The sequence below is a fragment of the Frieseomelitta varia genome, unplaced genomic scaffold, assembly GCF_011392965.1.
Source record: "Frieseomelitta varia isolate USP_RPSP 00005682 unplaced genomic scaffold, Fvar_1.2 scaffold_138, whole genome shotgun sequence".
NCBI lineage: Eukaryota > Metazoa > Arthropoda > Insecta > Hymenoptera > Apidae > Frieseomelitta > Frieseomelitta varia.
In genome coordinates this window covers 128,491-145,579 of record NW_025109061.1, presented here as the reverse complement: position 1 = coordinate 145,579, position 17,089 = coordinate 128,491, and the positions used below count along the sequence as shown (strand labels likewise).

General features: G+C 35.3%; 1 protein-coding gene across 9 annotated transcripts in view; it reads right to left on the bottom strand.

The window, feature by feature from the left end:
* The window catches only part of LOC122531665 (octopamine receptor Oamb), a 140,049-nt gene that overhangs the window by 28,300 nt on the left and 94,660 nt on the right, over positions 1-17,089 (bottom strand). For 2 of the 9 annotated variants that reach the window (XR_006307356.1, XM_043659763.1), the window contains exon 1: positions 8,967-9,153. The exons of 5 other annotated variants lie outside the window; for them this stretch is intronic. The gene's annotated coding sequence lies outside the window, so the exon portion shown is untranslated. Of the gene's footprint in view, positions 1-8,966; positions 9,157-17,089 lie in introns of those variants that run through there. 2 more of the 9 variants (XM_043659836.1, XM_043659827.1) reach the window with 2 other exon arrangements.

Here is a 17,089-nt window from a genome sequence, read left to right as displayed (position 1 = left end):
CGAGGAGAAAATTGTTCGTTCTCACGTGATTAATGAAATGATCGATAGAATCAGGTTTCATTCAATTGACAATTACATTCGAGGCGTTGTCGATTTGAAACTTTTTTCGTAAATAGAACGAATTAATCGTTTGCAAATCTATCGAAGAGTTTTTTGTTTTTTTTTTCTTGTTTCATTCCATTTTTTTTTTTTTTTTTTTTTTTTTNTACTTTACCTGACTCGTCATCTGTCGTTTCATTCCAGTCCATTAAACAAACGTATAGAAGCAAGTTTTTTTTTTTTTTTTTTTTTTTTTTTTTAACGTCGAATATCATTCAAGAACAATGTGAACTGTGTATATCGAAATTCGATGGGAAGAATCGGCCGACCGAGCGTGCACCTATTCCACTTGCTCGGCTTCACCGAATCGGGCAAATTAAATTTCCAATTGTTTCGGCCTACTGTAAAATATACAGGGTGTTCTGTTTATCTCGCAAAATGGAAACACCTTGCCAGGGATTGAAGTTGTAGAGAATGTTCCTACAAAACTTGTCCGGTACAAAGGGGATGCTAATTGTATATTTGTGCATGAAGTGATAAAATCGTGTAATTTTGAATGAAGTGGGTATTCTCTGTAGAAAAGTATTAACCTACTTATGTCGAACAATCTTAGGAGATAGTTTCACTTTAATTTTATGAAGCTTATCGCATGAAGGATAAAGACATAGACCAATATCTTTCCTTAGCTTTCACGTAATAGACTTTACAAAATTCAAGAGAAAATATCTGATAAACTAATGGATTTTTCAACGTACATACGGATGATAATACGATAGCAGTTTATGCGAAATGTTTCGTTCGCTCTCTTTAAATTTTCACAAGCAAAGTTACTTTTGAAAATTAAAATTATAAAATTATTCGTATTATAACATGGAAGATGAAAATGTAGAACGAAGTTTTTTTCTATTTCTTAATCTGTGGCTTCTAAAAATTTATAAGAAATTTTAATATGTATAAACATGTTTAAACATATAAATATATTTATCTTATATATAAAATATACTTTTAATTAATATTAATATTATACTTCAATATGAATATTATTTAATAGAAATACGTAAATAATTATATAACATTCACATACATTGACTATAATTAACATAAATAATGTTCAATGTAATTTTAATATTAAATGTACATAATATTTTAATATATGTACATTTGAGTTACGTATTTAATATTTGAAATTTAATATTGGACACTGGTCGAATATCTGGAACTCTCACTAAAGTGGTTTTCTATGATCGGTGTAGTAAAAATCAAACAAGTTCATTATCTTAATACTTATCGCGAAAATGTTCAGTAATACTTATCATTCAGAGAACAATACCCGGCTGATATTTCAGTGTGGGTTGAACGTCTGGAAATTTCAGTTAAGTGACTTTCTATGGGCAGAACAGTAGAATAGATCGGTGACTAGTCAGACGGGTGAGATGACGTACTTACTTGGCTGGGCAAATAGAATCGGGCAGAGCCTGTTATTCAAGTAGTACGCAACCATGTCTACACAGACGGCCAATGAAAGACAGTCTTCCGTAAAATCTTCGATCAAAGCATCATTTGGTTATTTGGAAAATAAAATAAACGATTCGATCTATCGTCATCAACGAACGTTACTATTTATTTAGATTATGAAATGGTCGACGACACGTGAGTAATTTCACATGAAATATTGGCACGGCTTTGAAATTAGTGGAACAAAGTAGCGAAAGATGGCCCCCAGAAAAAGAAAAAGAGGAAACGAGAACTCAGATTAAACGAACGAACTCGAAAAACACGAAAGCACGTAAAAATACGCGAACGAATGCAAATAAGCGTGGCTATATTCTTTCGTCCTCTGTAAAAACAGAGATATCCTTCTCTGGTTGTTGGTGTTTTTCGGTGCGTGTTCTCTTTTACAGAAACGGAACGATCTACGAACTGGATAAAATTAAAAATTCTGGAACACCAGTGATTACGATAATTAAAAGCAAGAGTTTCCCCTTTTACTCAATCATTAACGATCGTTCAAGTAAAAATTATTAATTAAGCGATTAGTAAATTAATTAAATTGACTTTCGATTTTTTATTAAACGTCTGATATCAATATTGTCATTCGAAAATAGAAAACTTTCATGTTGCACAAAGTTTCGTTTATTCTGTAATATTTGTAACATCAGCATTTGTATCGTCATTGTATCGTCAATTATTCAAGATTAAAATTACAAATAAATAATAAATTATAACAAACGTATAATGTAATATAATATAATAAAAAGTTATGAATAATAACAACAATCATATGTATACATGTAATTTCATTCTTTTCAGAAAAAAAGGAAGAAACATAAAATTATTATGAATTTTACACACTCAGAGTGATTTAACTCCTCCAGGGACTCGTTCGTGTACATTTAAATCCAAATCATTCTAAGTGAAAAAAATATTAAAAACTATTCGCTATTCACTACAGAATCCCTCAACAATGAAAACAGAAAACTTCCTGCCGATAAAAAATGAATAAATTCAAACAAAAAGTTAAATCATCTTTTCTTCGCTTTAAAAAATTCATCCCCGTGGAGGATTAAATCCCTTGAAACAACTCAGCTTTTCAATCATTACGCGAGACCGAGACCGCGATAACAAATAACTATGTTCGATTCCCGCAAGCCTAATCTCGAGGCACGATCGACACGGGGGTGAGAAATACGCGACCAAAGGTTGGACGAGCAGGAATGGAATCAGGGATTTCCACGGATAACGATCTGTCCAGAGAGTTTTCCATTTTTTCCCTTCTTCCTTTTTTTTTTCTCTTTCTCTTTTAGCTTCGCTTTTATTTCCGGACGAATGATTCCGAGGCACCGGTGAATCGACTCGCGATTTCAACTGGTAATCCGCGCAAAAGACCATAGGAGGGATTATTCCATGGAAACGCGTTCGATCTTTTATCCTTTCGCTAACATTCACGATGCGAATCTAGCACAGTTCTGCCAGCGGAGTTGGAGATTCATTTTTTAAGGGTTGAAGCGGGCATGAGTTACGACGATACGAAGACGTAAACACCAAGGGACTATGAATTTTGTTGAAAACTTGATCTAAATTGCGTTCTTCTTCATTTCTGAGCCATTTACATATCTCGAACGTCGAAAAGTAAACAAGTTCAAACGAAATATAAAAAAATTCCCACGCACGATTCTTCGATTAAATTTCATTCTAATCATAGGTTAAAAGTAAATGAGGATTTGGAATTTAATTGACTTGGTCATTACACGTTGCTCTAAATCTAATAAATATCTTTTTAAATATATTTATATAAATATAAATATATAAATATAAATAATTTTTAAAAATTATATATAAATATATATTATATATAAATATAAATAATTTTTAAAAATTAAATATTTTTATATAAATATAAGTAAATATATTATATTGCAAATATTCGTTCTCGCAGTTTATCAAACTGAACGTAAAATCGAAACCTACGAGTTTAGGGTTCGCAGAGTACAACGAAGTCGTCAACTTTCACAATTTTCAAAAAAAAAAAAAAAGAAAAAAAAATTCTCAAGCTGTCCAATGTCAAAAAATCGATTTCACCTCTGTTTAAGCCTACTTTCGAAAAATTCGAAACTACCCCTCCACGATTCGAAAACATGAAAACACCACTTGGAAAAATACCTGTGAAGATTGTTGAACGATTCGCGAGATATTCTATCGAAGTATCTTCCTGACAAACGCGGTACGTCGACGTTTCACAGAGGATGACGACGACGACGGCGACGATGCGCGCACGTCGCCACACGTACACGTGTACAAAGACGACAAAAAGCCTTTTACCGAGTTCACAGCGCCGTGAAAGCATTCCGTCTATTAATTAGCTTCCCATGGCGTGGCACGCTCGCGCACATCCTACACACACGTACACACATCGTGCGTGGAGGAGCTTTAAACAAATTGTTTCAGTGTTAGTTGAAGGGAGGGAGGGAGAGAGGGAGGAGGTGCGTCCACAGACAGACCTTATTAAGAGTTTCTGTTAAATTAAACAGCCACGCAAACGGCTACCCGTAATACCCGCTGACATTTTGCCGAATCTCGGAGTATTTCCTGTTTCCCCCGTTGGAGCAAACCAACCGATATAATCGTCGTGGTTTCGCGTCCCTGTTTCGCTTTTTGCGTCCCTGGTAATTCCGATTATTTGATTTTCCCGGGGTATCGCCGCGACGACGCGGGGAAACGTTCTTGCGCCTGTCCTCCAGCCCCGTTTTGCCCATCGTTTCCTCAGTTCTCATGTTAACTTCATGGAGATTTTATATATTATATGTATATATATACATAGGTGGAATGAGCGTGTTTATAATTGATTGCGAGCGAATGTTTATGTAAATTTGTTTTACGAATACGACTTACTTAACGTGTAAGTTTGTTTCATCTTGAGTAATTTTGTACACGCATCTTGTCTTAAACAGGTCTGTATATATTTCAATACCGAATGAAAAGCTCCAGTAACTCGCAAAGTATCGGGTTATTAGAATTTTCGGTCAAGTATAAAATAATTTCTTCACTGATGTTTCATTTGGGCGAGATTTTTCAAGTCTGGAAACGAAAATTTTAAAAAATTATCGATAAAAAAATTTCTACTACTCATATTATTGTACAATATGTGAGATTAAATTCCCAACTGTCACGTGAAGAAACGATCGCCTCTACAAGATCATTTTCTCCATTCTACTATATACATATATCTTTAAAAAATCTTCACCTCATTAAATATCGAATGAAATTATTCTCATTCCACTCTTGCACGATGCATTCAGTTTAAATGCAAAGTATATTCAACTTTGTGAGCAATCCCTTTTACAAGAATTTTAATTTGTAAATTTCGCATCTGAGAAAAATACGAGTTTCCCCGAACGACAAATTTCCTATTTCACAAAATGCTTTCGCTAGAACTGAAACATGCAATTTTCATTAAAGACATTAACGTCAACAAAAGATAGAAAAACATTAACTTCAAGCTTCAACTTCATACACTTCGCTGGGGGAAATCATTTAAATCTCCGAGTTTTTTACATCTATAAAATTCTCTAATCAAAATGACAAATCGATTTCGATCACTTAAAGAATTTCAGGAATTGTAAGTTGAAGAATTTCCTTAACCTTGAAAGGCAGAAGCGAAAACTTGTTAAAACGTCGAATAAAAAATTCTATCGCGCTCATTATCGCGCGATACAGTAATCCGAAAAGCCGTCGGCAGTGATCCAAAAGACAAAAAGAAGTCGCTGAAAAGGGGGACGCTTTAACATTCATAACGTTTTCTCGGTAACATACGAGGCACGAACTTGCTCGGCACGCGTTACAAGATACACCGTGCATCGAGCTGCATTTTCCACGAAAAAGAAACTCCCCCTGGAGGCTTCTAATATGCGCATGCATACAGAATGAGCGCGTGGCCACGAGAATATTATAAAACGCGCCACCGGCGTTTTCAACCCCTTTTCGCGCGCGCATTTGTCCTTCAAATCGCGATCGTCGCATAGTGATCTGTCTAATAATAACCTAGCGGGATGAAAATGCAAAATCGTGACCCATTCGAGACGAATTTCTCTCACGACACGAGATATTGAATTAATAAAACGAGCATTGAACATTGTCTAATATAATATAAAATGCAACACGAATGAATCTCTTTAATCTTTAAGTATTCAATCTTATATTTTATATACTTTTATTCTACAGCTATTAGCAATTTCATTAAGCGTAAGTAATTTAATTTCTTTACTGTTGAAATTTGAGAACGATTGATACGTGTTTTTAACAAAAGATTTTATGAAGCTATTTATTAAAAATGAGCACGAAACTTGAAAATGCAGAAACTCAAATAAGAAATCGTTATTATCGAAGTGTGACAAAAGTATTAAACTTTCAACAGAAGGTATCCAATTGTGCATGCATGGTTATTTTCTTTCTAGTATATTTTTCTGAGAAACAAGAACATTATAATTGTAACTTTAACTTTTAAATATAATTAATTAAATTCGTTCAAAACAGATATACAATAGAAGTATCTACTTACATCTTTGTACTATTATAATATTTTGCTATTTAATATTTACTATTATAATATTATAATTTTGTACTATTATAATATTTTGCTATTTAATATTTACTATTATATATAAATGTATTATTATTTTAACAATATATAATCTTATTCACGTGTGCGTAGTCGGAAACAAGAACGAAGTTTTTTCAGAACGACGCTAACAGCCCGGTTCAATGGTCTCCTTATTCCTCTATAGGACCAAACTCGTGACGAATTTGAGAAACGAAGGGACGAATGGCTGCTCTGAGTGCTTTGGAAAATCGAATGGAAAGGGTTAATAAATTAAGTGTCCTTTGAATGAGATTCTGAGTCTCTTGAATGAAGTTCTTTCAGCATTCTCTTCTCTCTTTCAATTTTTGTTTGGAGAGACTGATCGTTCGTATTTTTCACAGATCTTTATGGAACCTTTTCTCATCTCACGTGTTTAAAGCTTTTTACTTTTCCTTCCTTTTTTTTTTTTTTTTTTTTTTTTTTTCTAGTGGAGAAGAGTTTATTTGATAAGCGTTGAGAAATTTACAAGATCGGAATGTTTTTGCCACTTTTACTGAATTGTTAACAGGTTGAAAGTATGGAAAATGCGGCTGAGAAATGTTCATATTTAAAAGCAGGCGGGATGAAACTTTTGGAATTGAAAGTGATTGAAATTTATTTTAAGGGATATTTTTAAGGGAACGAGTGCCATTTGACCGCGGCGAACTGGAACAAGAGGATTAAGCCAGTAAAATCGCGCTCGGCCATCGAAAACAACAGTTTTCTCCCGAAAATTGTTCACGCGCGTGTGCTCATAGCCCTACAGATCCTTCAATTCTAATAATTCACAGATCTGTCAGAACGTTGCAATAATTTGCGAGAAGAAACTCTCGTACTCTTTCATTTACAGTTTCATTCAAATTTATAACAATCCGAGAAATTATAAAATCCGAACAATTGAAATGTTACGCATCTCGACGGGGATTATTGCATATTTTATATTCGTAAGGATAATAAATGCTCTACAGAAACTCAGTATATACATAAATTACAAATGTAAACAAATAAATCCTACAATTAAAAATGAAAAAAGGGATAGTTTAAACTTCACAAAATTATAAAATCTAGTTAGAAATAGAAATATTTATAAATATATATATATATATATATATATATATATATATATATGAAAAACTTAAAAATCTGAAGTTCCTAAACAGCTACGAAATTTATTATTCTGCGCATTTTCTGTACCTCGATAAACTAATGCGTAAATTATTTTTTTAATCATTTTACGTTTACATGACTTTATTATTATATTCTATTCTATTTATTATTATGTTTCATTGTATATTAATATGTTTTATTATATTGTCACTTATTATATCACATCATTTCTCATTTCTCAACAAGTTAATCTCGACATTGTTATAATAATTATTCCCATGCACATTATTAGTTCAACGATATAAATTTTACACGTAAATTCTTCGTCTCGTCATAACAATTCACAAATTCTTCCATCATTCCTACTAGCTTGAAATCTAGATGATGTTAAATTTTCATAAACCACTAAGTCCTAACGCTTTGATGTATGATACCTCCCAGCAACGTTAACAATAAATACTAGTCTTTTTCCTTGTGTTCGAGTTTCCGAAAACGTTGTAAAAAGGAAGTTCGCTTCGACTTGCGAATAGGGTGGAGGCTGCTACCAATTCGGAGAACAGTTTTTGTTGCTGGAAGCAGCTTAATTTGAAATAGAACTTGCTCGAGAAGACGACGAGAAGGAGGAAGACAGGCAACACCGAAGAAACAAGAGCAAGAAGAAGAAGGAACGAAGGGGAGGAGGAAGCAGTTTCGGAGCTACGAAACAAGCTGCAATTAAACGGGGATCCAGTAAGAGCTTATCAATTTCCAAAGGTGACTTTAAATTCGCGTCAGAGCGAAACTTTTTCCAACCGAGACGTCTTAACTCAATATTTACATCATCCCAGGACGCCGAGGGAACTCCTCAACAGCGTGGAATCTTCGTTTCAACTTGCAAGGAACATGGATTCGCGTGGCCGAAGCAACGAATCGTTATACCAGCGAAACCATTTTACGAAACAAAGGTAGAAAGTTTCGACGGTGTTGCGCATAAATTAGATTTTCAATCTACCTTTCTCGCGACTATTTCGCCTTGTTTTTTCCTCTCATTTCCTCGAGGAACTTCTTACTTTCGGAGATTTTATTCTCAGAAGAAATTGATTATTGATTTAGAATGATATCTTTGTTACTAGAAAGTGTAGTCTACCGCGACGTTAAAGACGTGTTAGAAACTTTTAATTGTTTAGGTGTTTGACTTTAACTTGTTGCTGCGAAAGTACGTCGGACGGAGAAAGATCACTGTCTGAGTGATAATTTCGTTGTTTTTGATACAGAGTCTGTTAATGTAATATATGGAACAAGAATGTGTTAACTAACACTAAATGCGTTTGAGATTTTGCGACTGAAGATTTTGGAAGTTTATTAGAAAATTTATAAATTTATTAGGAAATTAAAGAGAGCATGCAACACATGTAGATGTTCGGTAGTAACAAAAATATTAAAATACTTTGGGAGTGATAAAACTTTGTAGAACAAAACAGTTGTTTAAGCAAATTTTTAAATATAATATATAAAATATATATCTGACTATTATAATTTTGTTGAATAAAACTTTGCAATAAAAAATATTTATAACTGAAAAATTTCACTAGTTTCACAGCAGCACACAATCCTAAAAGAACATCCCCTTCCAAATGTTTTAATCTTTTTACAAATACAATTGCAATAATGTAAGATATTATTTTGTCATTTACGTACATAATGCTCTCAAACGACATACTCTTACCGACTTTCATCAAACGTAATCTATTTTCACGCGTCCAGTTCCTATTAAACGATGGATAATTCTAAACACAGTCTGATCGGAAACGCAGATGTTTCACTTGTACGAGTTACTTTGCCACTGGCGGATTAAAAATGAATGAAACACACCGGGATAGTCAATATTTAAACCTGTCATATGCTAAACTTATTCCACACACGTCAGACCTCCATTGGGAAAGAATAATTCTATTTTGATTGCCCGAGCTGCCTGACAAGGAACAGTCCTATTCTACTTATAACACTGATTAAATATAAACACAATGCACCTATAATTATAACCACTCCGTTTTACTCGAGTCTTGATGGCCTTTTTATACTTGTTCGAAATTAATTCAACACTTCAAATAGAAGAATCGTGTATTTATTCGTATATTGTTTTTACTTTTTATTTACTGAACGCTCTTACTTGCCGATACCTTTTTAGTCATTTGTAACATTACTTTGACGTTACAATACAAACAGATCAATAGACGTTTTTTAGAGACTTGCCGACGTACTAGGGCTTATTAACGAATTAAAAATTACAGTATTAAAAAATCATTGTATCATTAAAGAAAACGATGACCTTCGTCCTTCGTTGACGTGTCGAAAAAGCTATCAACATCACATTTATACGACTCGCGACGCTTAGATGGCTTGTATCACGCGAAAACACCCCGCATACATTTGCCAATTAATAACCTGCCCATTACTAATTGCCAACAACTCGGCCGAGAGTCGACCAATTCCCTCTATCGATCAATCGAGTAAACATTTATTATAAAGAAAAAAGGGGGAACAATTTCCCGTCAACAGCGTCACGGTGATATTAACCACGAATTAACGGAGAAACGACGCGACGCGAAACAGGGTTAGTTCGACTCGGTTTCAGTTTGACACGCGATTTCCCACGGACAGTAGGAAATTCGCAATCACCGTGCTACACGGCGGAGCATTAATGATTGTACTCGTTAATTAGAGGCGCGGTCACAATCGTTACATCTATTAAACGGTATCGTCAATTAGCGAGCCGCGGGAATACACCGCTCGAGCGTTTTCCGCTCGCCTCGTTCGGAATCGTTTGTTCGAGTCGCTCGTCGACTTTCTTAAAATGGAGGGTGAGACAGGTGAGAGCGGGTGAAGCTCGGATAGCTCGTTATATCGTGTCTCTGAGCGATGGTTCGATACTACGCTCATTGATACCGGCCCGTTACCGCGTTTCAATCACGCGCGAATCCTTTTGAATCGTAGAACTATCGTTCTGATCGGATCTTGGTGATTCTGTTAATTTTAAGCCTGTTAAGGCGACGAAGAAAAGGGGCACCGAGAAAGAACGTTTCTCTGATCGTAATCTCAGTCAGTGATTTTTGTGTAAGTAGTCTTTGATATCGCGATCTGGAGATAATTCTGTGTGACACGACTGACTTTTTTCTTTTTTTTTTTTTTCTAATATTTTATTCCTTCCGCGAGTAAGGATCTTATTCATAGGAAAGTTAAGTCGTTCACGTCTAATTGTTTTACTGTTATATGCCTTCAAGAAATGTGAAATAATTCTTGGTTAGTCAATGATGTCTTTACTACGCTGTGCGATCAATGTTCAAGTTAGATTCTAAAAAGATTTTTCAGGAAGAATAAAAGTTTACGGGTGAAACTTTGAGAATTTCATAATCACCCTTTATCAAATTTTTATTGTCGCTAAACAATTGGCTCGGTCAATTGTCTCAGTTAATCCTGAATAAATGTCTGAATAAATTCCATTGACTCTTTCAAGTTACATTAATAGCCAAGTGAATTTATGCGAAATTACGGTATATTTTTGTTGAAGGAAGCTCCAGAGGTGACGTTACTTTAAGAATTTAATATCACTGATAAATTTAATAAATAGATTCTATATCTAGCAGAATTCTATAAATACATAAAATAAAAGACTCGAGCATTGGAAATCAAATATACAAAAAACTCGCTTCTCAACTTTTCAACTTCCTTTTATAACAAACGAATATTTTACAGAGTTTTATACATCGTTTGATACTGCGGATACACAACATTTAGTTAACACTCGAAAATGCGTAATATATCCAAGAAATATTTTCATACTTTAGCACCTTCTTTCGAAAGTCTGCATCTCAGATAAATTCATTATTGTTCAATTCACTTTCTCTACTTTTCGAATACCATTCCATCAGTTTTCTTACCGTCTCTCGTTCCTTTCTCTCGTCGTTTCTGTGAAAATCGAGGTAGAATCTCGCAACGGCTTGGTAATAATAGCGCAACACCAGACTCAGCGTTTAACAAATTGTAACATTTATCGCGAACGTTCTCTCATTCTGTTTCGTGAGGCAACAGTTGCCTGGATTTTTACGAGCGACGTAAATAAGTGAACGACCGGATGAAACCGGCTTCTAGCTTCATCCTTTCCTTCGATCGAGAAATCCTTTAACCGATAAAACCGTTGGACCTCGCGTCGATAATTAATCGAAACACAATGGCCTCGTTCAGCGATGAAAATCAACGAGAACTTGTACACACGATCAAATGTCCAAGTTGACTGTTTTTAAATAAATAAAATTGACAAAGCTCGCAACGTTGGACAAAATATTTTTCAAATGATTAATAGAAGAGTAGGATTGTCTCAAGTTTGAAATTTATTTCTTACCGAAAAATTTGTCGTCTTTTTTATCTTTCTTTATAAAATGACTGAGAGCTGTAATTTTCTTGTTGCAGCGATAATATCGAAAGAATTTTAGCCTAGTTAATTTGTATACGAATATTCTTCAAGATTTGTGCCCTTGTTCTATATTTTCCTTTAATTTCATTCTTTTATTTTAAAAAAGTGAAAGATCGTTGTTTATTTTATACCGTGTTTTATTTATATTACCTCGCGATAATTTATTATCTTAACATTACCTGGATAATTGCTAATAGATTTTGGAAATTTATAAGATGAACTTGAATTAATCATATTGCAGATGATACATAATCAGCAATCATTCAAGTAATGTTGAATACACCAGTCAACGTAGCTTCCTCGTTATTCCCTATAAACAAGTGTATTAAAAAGCAATTGGAAAGATATTTAGATCTTTAACATTGCGAAATAATTTATTGCATCCATTTATCAAAAATTGATCAGAATTTATTTAATCGAAATTTCAACAACCTGTTTTACTGCAGAAAAATTAGAAATTCACAATTCACTAAATTTCTCCATAAATTTCTCTGATCACAAAATTCTTCAAAAAAAAATAATTCACAGAAAACCTCCCAGCGTGCCAAGTGAAAAACCTAAATGAAAATTCATCTCAATATTCGTTCCAACTCCAAGATATCACGCGATCGCGAGACAAAATGATAAAGAAAAAAAAAAAAAAAGAGGAACGGAAGAAGGGAAAACGAATGTTGTTGTCTCGTGGCTTGAAACACAATTCTCACGAAGGTGTAATTAAATAAACGTTAAACAGGGGGAACGGATGGAAAGGGATGGAAAGTTTTCGCGCGGCGAAGAATAGAAAAGCGAGAGAGACCCGTGAGATTTTCAGCAAACAACCGGAAGATCGTACGCGTGCCTGGGGATACCGAAAGACTTCCGGGGACCGAGGCCATCTACTAATCTACTCGTCAGGCAAACTAAGTTAACCGAGTTCTCTCGGGCAGAGGGGACGCGTCGAAGTTCTCGCGCGAGATCGAATTCTCTTTTTCCTCTTTTTTTTTCCCCCTCCCCTCATCTCCCTCGCTACTATTTCTTCTCTCGCCGTTTTTTTTTTCTTCCCTTCTTTTCATTTCTCACTCACCGCCGTGTCTCTTCTCCTTCCTTTTCATCCGGATCCTCGCTCGTTTCACGAGGTAACGACATGAGCGATTATCCGCGCGGAGTCGCGGAGGATAAACTCGTCCCCGAATAGGCGGGAAATTTGAAATTGATGGCCGGATTAATGGAAACTTGTTCGTTCCGGTGTTCGCCGTGTATTTCGACAAGTTTAAGCGGGGCTTAAGGATTTCAAGCGTCGATCGTTTAACCTGTTAACTGGGCTAGACGAATTAACTCGTCGCCCGGATTATCTCGGACAAAATGATTTCTTCGAACGGTATACGATCACGTGTTATTTACGTGTTAGAAGCGCATTATATTTGTAAAATGTTTGTCAAGTGCCGTCTGTGTTAGACCTCAACTTTGTAATTGCGGAGATTGACGATTGACACTTGTCCAAATACAAAATACAGAAAATAAATATCTATTAAAATAATAATTTATATAACTGCAGTTTAATAATATATATCATTTATATAATAATGGCTTTTCTACGCACAACGGGTTGTGTATGTCGCGTCAATGTAAAACATACTCGTGGAAAGCGAAATTCTTGCCTCATAGCATCTCATTGAATGCACGATTTGAAAATTGAAATATTTTTGATAATTTTGAGCGACTCGTGCAGAAGATTCATATTAAAATTGAATAGTTCTTGAATAGATTAGGCTTCGAGCGAATGAAACGTTGTTGTTTGGATTGTGTGATACAGAGACATAATTTTATTAAAATGTTTCGAATTCAGTGATTTGTAGAGCGTGAAATTATAAGCAAACTCGAATCTTGAATACATTCTAATCCACACACTCTACAAACATTTCGAGTCTCAAGAATCCTGAAATCTCAAAACGGTCGAATTAATTGATTGGACCAACATTCAAATTTAACGTCGATGTTAATATTTATATAACCGATTATAAACTTTTCAAACGACGAACTGTTCGAGAGCGCAGAATTTCCAGTCCAAAGCTAATCCCAATGCCCGAGAATTTGGATATCTTAAGAAGAAAGGAAAAAAAAAAAGTTTCTAATAAATAGAAGATAATCCCAAAGATTGATTGGTACCTTGATGGAGTTAATATCACGAATTAAAAGACGTGTTTGTTTCCACGAAGCGGCGAGGAGAAATTGTCCATGGTAATTGACACGTTCGACAGCTGCCTGCACTTTCAATTTGAGCAAATATTTTTCCAACCGTTCTCCCAGAATCTCCCAAACGCCTCCCGGTATAGTCGATCAGGTATACTAACACGCGTGTTCACGAATCCACCACGATGGCAATCTAGCTCGCTGGCATCGTGGAAAAACATTTCGTACTCGAGCGCGATCTCTCGCATTCGATCTTACGTTTTCCGTTTTATTTACCGGCGTGATCCGTTCCCCCGGCATATTACGCGGCAAATATTTCACGTTCCATGGGAAACTCTACGGGGATTGCCTAGGTAAACGATGTCGACGAAAGGAATACGAATACGATCGTTCTGTCTTTTTTCCTTCTTTTTTTTTTTTTATGCCTCAGACTCGATATGCCGATGGAATTGGCTGTTTCGTAGTTTCGTAGCATTTCCACGAGCGTAATTTGCGATTTTCCGCTTGGAAACGGGTCTGAAATTTGAGAAACTTTCTCGAGCGAGAATTGGAGACGTTTAGTAATATCGGTTAAATTGAAATATTGGCGAACAATTTCGTAGCGTTGATTACAAATTAATGAATTTGGACGTGTCTGTGAATATTTTCATCAAGATCTATTAGCGAGTCGATTAACGAATCTTATCGTCAATTTGAAAATGCTCAAACGCACAAAGTATATAACACGAAATATCTGTATTATATTGCTAATTGGAATATTTGATGCGTGAAATGAACGCTCGTCTTAATTCTGTTTGTATGAATTTCTATGAATTCATCTGCAAGTTCAATTCAATGCTCGTCAAATTAACTCGAATTTCATAAGTTCAAATTAAGAAAACATAAGATATCATCTTCAGGAACGATTTCAAAAATAGTCAGATTCGATTCCACAATTGCAAATCTAGAAATATTTCAACGTTCAAAATTGTAAATCAATGTTAAAAAGAAAAGAAACCTAAAAATTCAATAGGAGGAAACAAAAAAAATTAATATTCAATGTTCGAAGCAATGAAGAGGAGACAAAAAGAAAAAAAACAACGCCGGAAGACAAACCAAAAAATTGTCGTGTCTCAATAAATTGATTCGACTGTGTAAATGCGAACTTCATCAAAAATCTTTTAAATATTCCACATAGTATTTCATTTCTAGATATATTAATATTCGAAATCAAATTACAAACGAGTAGATCAATTTAACGCTCGATGCTTGAAACGACGAGGGAAGAAAGGAATAAATACCGGAAAATGTTATCCGATCTCCGAACGAAAATAATCCGATTCGATCCCATCGAAATGAGTTCAACGTTCCTATTTCGAACGCGAGGTCGTCGAATAAAATAAAACAATATGTCTGTATATTATATTCAGCCTACGTCGAGGGTCTACACCCCTCGATAAAGAAAGTGCTGATACAACTGGCCGATATCATTGTCCCCTGGCACTAGGTTAAGGGTTATTTTCCACGACCAGATCGTGATCGCGATTACACCGTGATCTAGCCTGAATCGGCCAAGACGAGAAAGAATACGCCGTTAATCACGTGTTCGAACGAGCAGCTTTTGTCCAACGAATGCGACACTCGATCGATGTCAGACTGAATTTTCACCGGGCTCTCCTTGATCCAAATCTAATTAGCGTGGTATCACGCGCCAGCCACTTGAGAACTTTCAGCCTCGGTGCAAGTAGTTTAAATAATTTCGGGGCTCGCGTGATTATTAGGAATTTTAGGAACGAGAGGTTCTCACCACGGTTATAGAGGTTATAAAGTTCAAATTTCGGTGATCGAAGAGTCTCTAAAGGCGCGTAGAATGTTTACGTATTGTGGAGTATTTAAATATCGTTTAAATTACACATTCACGAATTTAGAATTTAAACAATTTGAAGCTTTGTGTAATTATCGAACAGTTTTGGCTGGCAAATGTATTATGAAATTCAAATTTTGGAAAATAAAGTAAACCTTCGGGAATAATAGAAGTTATTTCAACAGTGCTACATTTCATAAATTAACACGTGATCTAACAATATATCGAAACATATAAATCGCCAATGCTAGCCTTCGTGTCTGATCAACAGAACGGAATATTTAAATACGTGTGAATAAATATATCTTTTAAAAGTTCTAAATATTATTTAAGATAAATCTAAAGATTACTTTTTAGAAATCTAAATGTAAATCTAAATATTATTTGGAAGTTTAATCTAAATTATTCTCTGCCATCTTCAAATAACAAACGCGTCAAATTTCAATCTCTGTCAGCGCGAATCGTCGTTCAATCAGTATGTAACATTGTTCTCGCGTGCTCGTTATAAGAATCAAGTCGATGAGTGGTTTTTTACCTGTCAAGACTGTGATAATTAGGAAAGAAGGAAGGTTGTCAATTCAAACGTCGAACGACAGCCGGGGTTATGGCCGAATTGGCTAATGTTTTAGCTGCGCCAAAAATGTAATTATCGTCCGACCATTAACGAGTCGCTGAAAAATTCAAGTTCGGTTCTGCAAATGGGACGATGAAAACAGAAACGCCGGTCGATCGTTTGCTGAATAACTCGGTTCATTCGCTATTTCGCTTGCAAATACAAATGCGTCTCGTAATCAACTAGAGTATCGCCGATGCTTCATCATTCCCATAGAAGAAAAGTTTCATCAAAAATGGCCCATGCATCTTCTTCTTGGCAGGAGCAATCACGTTCCAACACGTTTAATTAATAATTCAATCCTCGTCGATTTTAATCACGAAAATGTCCAATTACGTCTCGCCAGCTACGTTACAAATATTACGAGCAATCGAACGGACGAGAGCGCGGAAGAACAAGAGCGAAATGAAAAGAGAAAGAAGAAAAAGGAATGAAAAAAAAAAAAAAAGGAAAAGAAGGGCGAACGATCGTTTTTTAATTAACACGCCTCGTGCAATTTCATCACGATTATAAAGCGGCTAATTAAGCCAAGCTCGATTTCCCATCCTTTTTCTCCAAATCGAGAGAGTTCCATTCTTTTGGGAGTATTACGCGCACCCACGTGTTCGTCCATTGGCTCGCGCCTCGAATTGTTCGCGCCCGGATTATTTTTGCGCCGGTTATCGAATGCAGTTACTGCGAAAATTAATTGTCGGAACGTCCGACCGTGCCATTCGATACCTGAATGCTCGATACGAATGTTTCGCGTTAGAG